At 48.7% G+C, this 9,060-nt stretch overlaps 1 long non-coding RNA gene across 1 annotated transcript in view; it reads right to left on the bottom strand.

The window, feature by feature from the left end:
• The window catches only part of LOC113488402, an 8,912-nt gene extending 3,902 nt beyond the window's left edge, over nucleotides 1–5,010 (bottom strand). Inside the window, exons 1-2 of the long non-coding RNA XR_003399924.1 lie at nucleotides 4,699–5,010; nucleotides 3,910–3,977 (exon numbers count right to left, since the gene is read on the bottom strand). This is a non-coding gene — a long non-coding RNA (uncharacterized LOC113488402). The remainder of the gene's footprint in view (nucleotides 1–3,909; nucleotides 3,978–4,698) is intronic.
• Between the last annotated feature and the right edge of the window lie 4,050 nt (nucleotides 5,011–9,060).

Genomic DNA, 9,060 nt, shown 5'->3' with positions numbered 1-9,060 from the left:
TTTTTTTTCTCCATAAGGATTATGGAGAGAGCTGAAGGTGTTTAAGTGCTTAACTTTCCTGTGCGCAAGTTAGGGTGAATGAAACTCACCCAAAGTCTGCGTTTGAGAGAAGGGCCTGTTTTCTCCTTATGGTAAAAAACCTAATACAATGAATTTGGAAGTGGCTACGTTTGCTGACATACAGAGAAATAGGTGTTGTCCAGAGGCAATTCATCCCACTCTAAGGGGTATCTACAGTACAATGAATAGCTCATGCCCTGGAGGTGCCTCCACCCTTCCTAGGACTAGACATGGACCCCACATACCTAACATTTAGATGTCCCCAGTTAAGTGAGATGAGTGTCTGACATTTGACCAGACCAAAATACCATGTTTACTTGACCCAGGGCTGTCAAGCAAACCCGAGACTCCATATCATTAACTGGGGCTCTGTGAGGGCTGCTTTTTATCCCCAGTCTTTGTGTCACTTTCAATATTTATCAATGAGGATTTAACAGATTCTTCTCTTTTTTACCCTGGCTCGTTGCTGGGGACGTTAAATGGGATGGGGTCAAGACCAGGCATTTAGGGTCTCCATGAGAAACAAAGCTGTTTGATGTGGAATCTCCTTTTAGGACTCCATTTGGAAAACAATTACAAACCCCATTTATTTAATGTGCACCATGTTGATTTTGGATGGCTCCACTTTATTCATCAGGATGCCAAATGCTTTTGAGGAGTTTGACCAATTTAAGATTAAGTGTGGAGGGGGACAGCTGGCCTCCCTTAGACTGATGGGCTCTGAGGGCAGAAAGGATTATCACAGCCAGGGCCTGACCTCCTGAGCAATACCAGCTATAAAATCTCATCCATTAGGCTCCTTTGAAAATCCCAACTATCAATCTTTCAGGTCCAGTCCTTTCCCTACACAGCTCCCCTGGAAGCACCACAGTTGCTCAAAAAGCCCAGTAGGATGCTGGTGGGGCCAGGGAGGGAAGGGCCCAGCCATACTCGGGTCTCTCCTACCTGTGTAGACCCAGCAGCAGACTCCTAAAAGGATTCATATTTTCCATGCTGCTAATTTTAGTCCTTTGCTTTCCAACACCCACAGACTTGGAGACACAGCCCACTGCCTCGCTGCAGCTTAAATGCTTTCTAATGGCCTCAACCCAGAGATTTACACTGAGCCAACTCACTTTGAAACCCTTCCATAAAAACGCCTTCTGCAAACAGATTTGTTTCATTATCGTTGGGCCTGAAAGTGCCTGAAGTAACAAACAACTTCAAACTCCTTCAAATTTATTGAGGCACTAGGTTTGCACTTCATTTAAATCCTGTGTACCTGGGTGCATGTCTTACGGGGGGACAGGCAGGGGGGTGGATGGAGAGCCCCGGTGCAACGTGTCAGTGATTATGGCGCAATAAATATTGGATGGAGGATCTATGATAACATCTATTACGGCTTTATGAAATATTGATAGCGTCTGAATACATATTGCCTCCTGAACAGCTCGTTCTGGAGATGTTTAATGAAAGACATCTGTCGTTTTATCCTTGAATCTACATGCAGGCAAAGTATAATTTCTACCCTCCCTGTAATCTCAGTGAGGGTTTCCAGAGCTGTAAGGAAACGGCACGAAACACGCAGGCTCACCTGTCCAGAGGGGTACAGGGAGACAGACAGAGACTCTTTTATGTACGTAGGGTCTTTCATTTTGGAAATGAATTAACTTTGTGCTCCTCTGAAATCAATCCCTGCACAGACAACTGGCTTTAACGGGACCAATAAAAGACTGTACAGGCTGCCATGACGAAACAGTGGGAGAGAGACGGGACTCCGGGAAAATCAGCTCGTCCTTCAGACTTTCATCCCCGATCGTGCACTTCTCACCATTTCACCGTGTGCGCAGTGCCGGGGCACAACACCCTTCCCCCGCGTGATCCAAACACACTAAGCCATGACACACATTCACCCCAAATGCCCAACATATTCCCAAATTAACGGCACACGGTGTTATTTTTCACCTTGTAAGGCCTCTCCAGCCATGCACGTGCATGCATGCACACAAGCACCCCATACACTTGATTACTTTTATCTTTACACCACAGAATTCACTCTCTCTTTAACACATCTGCCTGCACAAAGCCCAGCCTCCCCTGCGCAGCTCCTCCCAGCACAGGGACATCAAAGCACACCATCTCCACGCACCTTTTGCTGGCGGAGTTCTAACTCCGTTTCCCAAACGCCCCATCACACGCAGCTGTCGGAGATGCAGCTCTACGATACAGAGTGGTGACACCCCCAAAGGCCTCCCTGATGTACGGAGGTGTGAATGCAGCCCCACACACAGCGTTCTGCTGCCACTTGCACACTGTGCCATCTCATCCATTCTCCTCTTGGCTCATCCTTCAAGCTGGACAGCTCAATTTGGGGGAAAAAAAATAAAAAAGTTGTTTTCCTTCCACAACCCTCTTCTGACTCTCCTGAGGAAAGAAAGATTTCTCTGGCTGTTCTACAGCATCTTCATGAAAGACAGGCAAGCCCTGTATGAAGATATTTCCTGAAATCCTGTCCCAGGGACAAAATTCCCACAGGCTTCCCAGGGATGGGTAAATTTTGATGTACAACAGTGACCCTCTTTGTTCATCACGTGGTTGTTCTAGAACAAATCCAGACACTCCCCTGGCAAAGGACGTACTCCCTGTTGATGCTGGGAGGAGAAGGTGACCCTCTGCTGTAAGGACAGAGTGGGGCAGCACCCAGAAGAGAACTGGTTTGGAACGTGCTGCTCTCAGCCAGGTCAAAGGTCCCCTGAAGGGCAGCGCACCAAACCTGTGTCAAGCAAACTGACCTGAGAACCTGTTATTCCTCATTTTCTGTTGTGTTGTCAAAGCTGAATCAAGAGGAATGGTAGGAAAGTGTGCTGTCTTCAGAACCCAGATGTAATTGAAGAGCAGTGACCTCTCCTCACCCAGGAGAGCAGACGTACCATGGAAATGCAGTACGAGGCAGTGTGGGCTGTTGCTGTGCTTTGTTCCCATTCCCTCAGCAAGGCCAGCCTTCCCTTTACAGGTCCAGCTGCTGCTTTGCAGAGGGAAACACACGTTTTGCTGTTCCTGCCCTGAGCCACAGTCCCAGGGAATGGGACAGACCACCCAGGCTTGACCCCAGCAGCCCCTACCTAACCCTAAGGCTAACCCATTGACTAAAGTAGCTCAGCAAAAGATTCCTGGAAACCAGGAACCATGTGTTTTTCTTTCCATATTGGTAATTCTGGATTTTCACAGCTGGGTGTTGTTAAATAGGACAGAGCCAATGGGAGCATCAACAGCCTTTCCTCTTGTCTGGGCAGAGCCTGCAGGCTAATTTCAGCCCATTTAACCCCAGGTTGTGACTGTAAAACTGGTCCATGGACCTGCCTGTCAGCATCTTCCCATCCTGGCCCTGCTCACACACTCAGCTGGAATGAATCCTTTCACCTTTGGTCTTTACTAGAAAGGATGGAATTTTCCATCCCAGGGACCATTAAACTGAGCCTCCTCAGCTGTCTCCCCAGGGACGAGAACCCTAATGAAACCTTATTTCACAATATTTCCCACACACAGAGGATAATTCCACTGAACCATGAGCATGCAGGGCTACATCAAAAGAGAAATCAGAAGTGTATGTGATACCTCAGACACATGTTTTCTGCAGCATCTCATAAGATCAATAGTCACTTTACAAGCAACATTTCCCTGGAAACATTTTCCCCCACCGTGAACCAGCTTATCCATCCAGCAACAGCCAGAGTCACTGAGGAGCAATACAACACCTCTCCCCCAATTTGCTGCCACGTAGGAGAGTCTGCTGTATTTGTAAAAACAACACGCAGCACTCCCCTGCTCTCTGAATTAATGATGGGTGCGATTGTGTTTCTCTTTACTCACTCAGCAGGAGGAATCCCAGCACTGGAGCCACCTCTGTTCTTCACGCAGGGAAGCACCTCCTCCACAGCCTGGGCATGAGAAAAAATGCAAAGGCTGTACAAACATCATCAGAGCCATTCCTTGGTCCTGTCCTTTTGCACTTGTTCAATTTTCCTCTATATGGGCTGTGAGGCGGCAGCAACATCTCACTCCGTGCTTGTACAGAGACCGGCCCTGAGCAGATCTTCAGGCAGGTGTGAGAGTACAGAGGTAATGCAGGTGATAGATGATAACCCGCTTTTGTTGTGGGTGTTTTCTAGTCTCATTGCTTAGTCTAAAATGTGTGTCTTCAGTGAAAACTCAGCTTAGCATGATAATCTTAGCTTCTTAAGAAATTGGCTCAATTTTAGCACTATTATTTTATGAAAATGAGAGTACGATCTCGCCTCTTCCAGTAAATTATACCACTTTCTAGTTGAGGTTTCAAACCAATTCAGTGAACACCCTGAAAGCCCTTGTGTAGACAAGTATGGTAACTTAAATGGGGTATTAAATAGCATCTTTAGCTAAATCAATGCAAGTTTTAACAGTAGCGTAAGAAAAATAAACACATGGTCCTCCTGACCATTTAGACACTCCCTAAATTACTTTCCCAGCCCAAGTTTGGGAGCAAAGTGCTCCAGGCTCTCAGCTCAGCCATCTCCAAGAAAGACCAGACGCCTGCGATTAACTGCAGGTTCCGCACTGGGGTGCATCGGGGCTGGTGCTGCCCTTTCCCCTCTCAGACCCTGCTCCATAGGCTCAACTCACCTCTGCCCACTCTCCGACTCAGGGTTTCTGTTTGAGCATGCACACCATAGGGACAGCACCTGAAAACAACCATTCCCCCTTTCCCATCCCACCCTCCTTCACCTTCCACCTTCCACGACAACATATTTCTTCTCCCTCCCTCTGACAGGGATTTCAATGGCATTTCCCTTCCTGCTGCCAAACGGATGCTCGGGTGCACGGAGACAGTAAAACATCGCTCTGATGTCCCTTGCTGATGCAAAGTCTCCTCCCATTATTGGTACAGCAGCATCAGGTTATACGCTGTTAATAGCCTTTCCACTTGTTTATAGCTTCGCTGGCATCATTCCTGGATTTAGCACTGCTGTTTTACTTCCCCTCGCTGCTTTGGGGACGACCTCCCCTCAAGCAGCAGGACTCAGTGTCGTGTGTGCGATGTGTAATTCAACACGCGGGAACTGGTGGGGGGCATCACCAGCAACCAGCACATCAAAAACACATTACAGCAAAGCCAGCGAACCTCATCCTGGATGGGGTGGGGGCTTGGGAAGAAAGGGATTTTTTTTTTTTTTTTTTTTTTTTGTGAAGTGAGTGAATAATTCATAGACAAACCATTGACATGATAAATTCCTCCATTTCTCCTCTTTTGTGAATTGACAGCGAACAACTTTCCAATTCCTCCCCTCTGCATTTTCATTATCCAGAATTATTCGCTAAACAATTGCTTGGAATAATTCTGGGGAGCAAATTCTCTGCTGGGGATGTCAGCACTGACGTCAGGGGAATTAGTGCCAGCAGGAGCTTTGGTTCAGAGGCGACGGGCCGTCCACAAGCCTTTCATCCCCAGGATTTGGTCTCTAGATTTTGAGCCATGCTGATTAGCTGTGGCAGAGCAGGGAGGCTGGATGGTCCCGTTTTCTCTTCCATTAGACGAGCAGAGTTCTGCAAATCAGGTTTTCCACCGTGAATACTTATGTTTACAAATTAATGGAGGTTGAAATTGCCGAGATGCAATGATATATCGCATTGGCGCTTCCAGCAGCACTTCTGCCAGCAGGTTTCATCTCCAGCCCTGCAGGACCAAGGGGAACAAAGTGGGATTTCTACATTTCCATTTCAACTGCTGCAAATGAGCCCTGCCCTTTCCAGGAACACTCCGCACAGTGCCATACAGGCTCTCTGAACCCACCGCCAGGCTCCACCAGAGCAGCTCACTGCCTTTGATATTCATGGGAAGTGAAAGAAAACAACTGAAGGTTTGCTTTCTCATTTCATGGGAAATTTTGGAAGTGGCTTTTGCTCGGTTCTGCACTTCATTTATTCATTTACAAACTGACCCAACCCCCAAATGAACAACCGAATGTCTTCAGTATACCACAATTCTGACTCAGAAAGTCCTTGATATTTATCTGCCTGCGGTTTCCAATAAGTTAAAGCCAGCTGACCTAAAATACCAAATTCTGAGGGTGCACTCTGGCTGATGACTCCCGGTATCTGACAGCAATTGTCTGGGGTGTATTTTCTGTATTTATTTATTGTAAATGAGACATCTGACACCAAGAGATCATAAGAAATTTCCAGCTCTCTCCAAATCACCAGTAAGGTTCCTGTTCCAAGACTCATATCATCATCAATTCTGCTGCAAAACTTTCTGTGCTGATTGTCGGTAATTTGCAACACATAACTTGAGGGAGAGAATTGCTTGCAGTTCTCCCCTTCATCTTCTCAGGAAAATCAGCCTGTGTTGAGCAGGCCAACCAGACTGTCATGACCATAAAAAAACCTACAAATCTGGGTACCTGACTTTCTGTTCTTTGAAATGTTTTAGGTCAGTGGCAAAATGTAAATGTCATATCCCTATTTCCAATCCTACCCTGGGGAGGATATGAACATTTTTGGTCATTTCTCTGATTCAGCATCCACTTTCCCGGCATCATGTCCCTGCATTTGGATTTAGGTTAATTCCTGTCACCAGCCCTAGACCTGTTTACAGAGTTGACAAAATAATTTCCCAACAAGTGACAATGTTTCACAAACACAGACCTGATTTCTGAAAAAAACTGGTATCTTCCCTTGCTGCTAAAACCCTCTAGTTAAAAGTTCTCTCACCACAGAGAGGCGAATTTCACACCGAGGAAACACAATTGCAGAGCAGCAAGCTTTACTTCTGCAGTGCCTCAGATAATTGCCAAGCGAGCTGGAAAGAGCTTCCTGTACAGCCGAGATCTTCAGACGTTTTTCTCTTTAAATCCCTCCTCCAGTGCGTCGCTTCCACCCACTCCACCGCCTTGCAGCAGGTCTGTGTGAGCGTTGCTAGCAATTAGTAACCTGTTCCCCTTAGATGCAAGAGTTCCTCGTACGCTTCCATACCAGGAGAAAACACCCCACAAGGGATGCTGTGCCTCCAGCCCCGGCAGCGGTGCTGCGGATGCAGGCAGACCCCGCAGCCAACATAGAAATCTGATCATCCCATACTTTATAAAAGGATCAGGACACATCGGTGTTTGTAGTTTCAATCTCACTCTCTTTAAGAGATGTGTCCCTGTCCTTCCGAATGACTCATTCCTGGTAGGGAGCAGCTCTTCCTGCCCACCACCCTCCCATCCTGGCGTCTTGGAAAAATCCCAACTCAGGTTCAAGTCCCCCAGCCATGCCGTTGACCATCAAACACCATCTACCCCTTTATGCTTAAGAAAAACAAATAAAAACCTCAAGGACAGAAAGAGAAAGAAATGAAACCCAAGCCGCCATAGTTAGTCCCAGACGGCACAGCTGTGCTCTGCTCTCATCAGCACATGCTACCCCCAGGTGCCTGGAGCGCAGCAGAGTTGGGACATCATCTGGGATCAGACTGCTGCCTGGAAAAATGCACTTGGCTGACGCAAAGGTGATTACCCCTTAGCTGGGTTGGTTGGTTTGTTTTTGTGGGGGGTTGTGGTGTTGGGATTTTTTTCAATAAAAATAATGGATAGGACCTGATGTCTCAGTTTCCCCATTTGGGCAAGTGATGTGATGGCTGAGGGTGAGAAGCTTAGGGACTGACAGGAAAGTTTAGTCACAAAGAGATAAAGCCCATGTTTTTTGACATGTATACCCTGCTGGCACTGAGGATGGGTAAAGCCCTGTCAGACCATCAGGACCCACACTGCGCTGCTCTGTGGGCTCACCAGGGCTAGAGCCGGAAAGAGAAGCCACCACCATCACCGGCAGGGTGCTGTGGGCCTGTCAGACACACAGGTCTCCTTAACCCGGCCACAGTGCCGATGTCGCCACGCTGCTGCCGAAAGCCAGTCTCTCAACACGAGGCTGCAGCCCAGGATGCAGACAGACCGTAAATCGATGCTCACAGTGACACTGGGAGCCGAACCCAGAGCAGCCCCCAGGCACGCAGCTCCCCACTTGTTCCCCGACCTCTGTTCATCCAGCGCCAGCAACATCTACATGCAACATCCCCACCAGAGCCCTAGGTCTGATGTGTGCAACGATACAGCCCTTTTGCCATGGGAAAGCAGGAAAAACACATCTCTCACCCTCTTCGATGGGCCTCAGAGGATGAATCTTCCCAGCTCAGGGCAGGAGATACTCTTGTGCTTCCTGGCCTCACTCGATGTGTTTGCAAATCCTCCTGCCAGCTAGCTCTAGGCATCCTGCAGCAGGAAAAGATGGTGTCCATCAATATTCAAGGCACACAGATGCAGGGAGAGAGGAGACAGGTAGGGAGAGCCTCTGCCACAGCCAGATGAATGGATCTTGCTCAGAGGCAGCGCGGGAGGGTGGTTGTTTGCAGGGTCTGTGTTCTGCCGCAGGCGTTAACCAAACTCTGCTCTCACAGTCCTCCCATCCCTGCCCACAACCACCCTGCCCGGGCATCGTGTCCCAGCCCAGGCCCGCGGATCCTGACCAGGGGCCCTGGAGCCATTCCAGGGCTTTGCACACTACAAAGCAGCCCTGGTTCTTTTAATTAGCCGGAAAATGTAAATGAGCACGGCGTGTGCACAGGCCCCTGCTGTAGAGCCCAGGAGAGTGCTGCACGCTTCTGGGGTCACCGTCAGTAGAGGGAAAAGCCATTTGGCACCCAGGCTGCCGGCAGCGGGCTCACAGGCAGGCTCCATGGAGCAGCACGAGCAGTGAGCACTCCCCAGCAAGCCAGACCAGACAGCTCCCTGGGATCGAAATCCCTGGGCCCTGCATGCACCCAGATCGGGGACCGTGGAGGGAACGTTCCCCAGGACCAAGAGCAGGGTCCTGGCACCACCACCATCTCCTTCCCATCCATGCCCATGCGTTACTGGCCACTGATCCCACCACCCAACCCCAACCACCCATCCCTCCTTCCCCCTATGTGCTTTTCCATCCTTTAGCTCCTTTTCAGTCTGTCTCTAC

This window comes from Athene cunicularia (genome assembly GCF_003259725.1).
Source record: "Athene cunicularia isolate RWA chromosome 23 unlocalized genomic scaffold, athCun1 chr23_part2, whole genome shotgun sequence".
NCBI lineage: Eukaryota > Metazoa > Chordata > Aves > Strigiformes > Strigidae > Athene > Athene cunicularia.
This window is presented reverse-complemented; position numbering and strand designations above follow the sequence as displayed.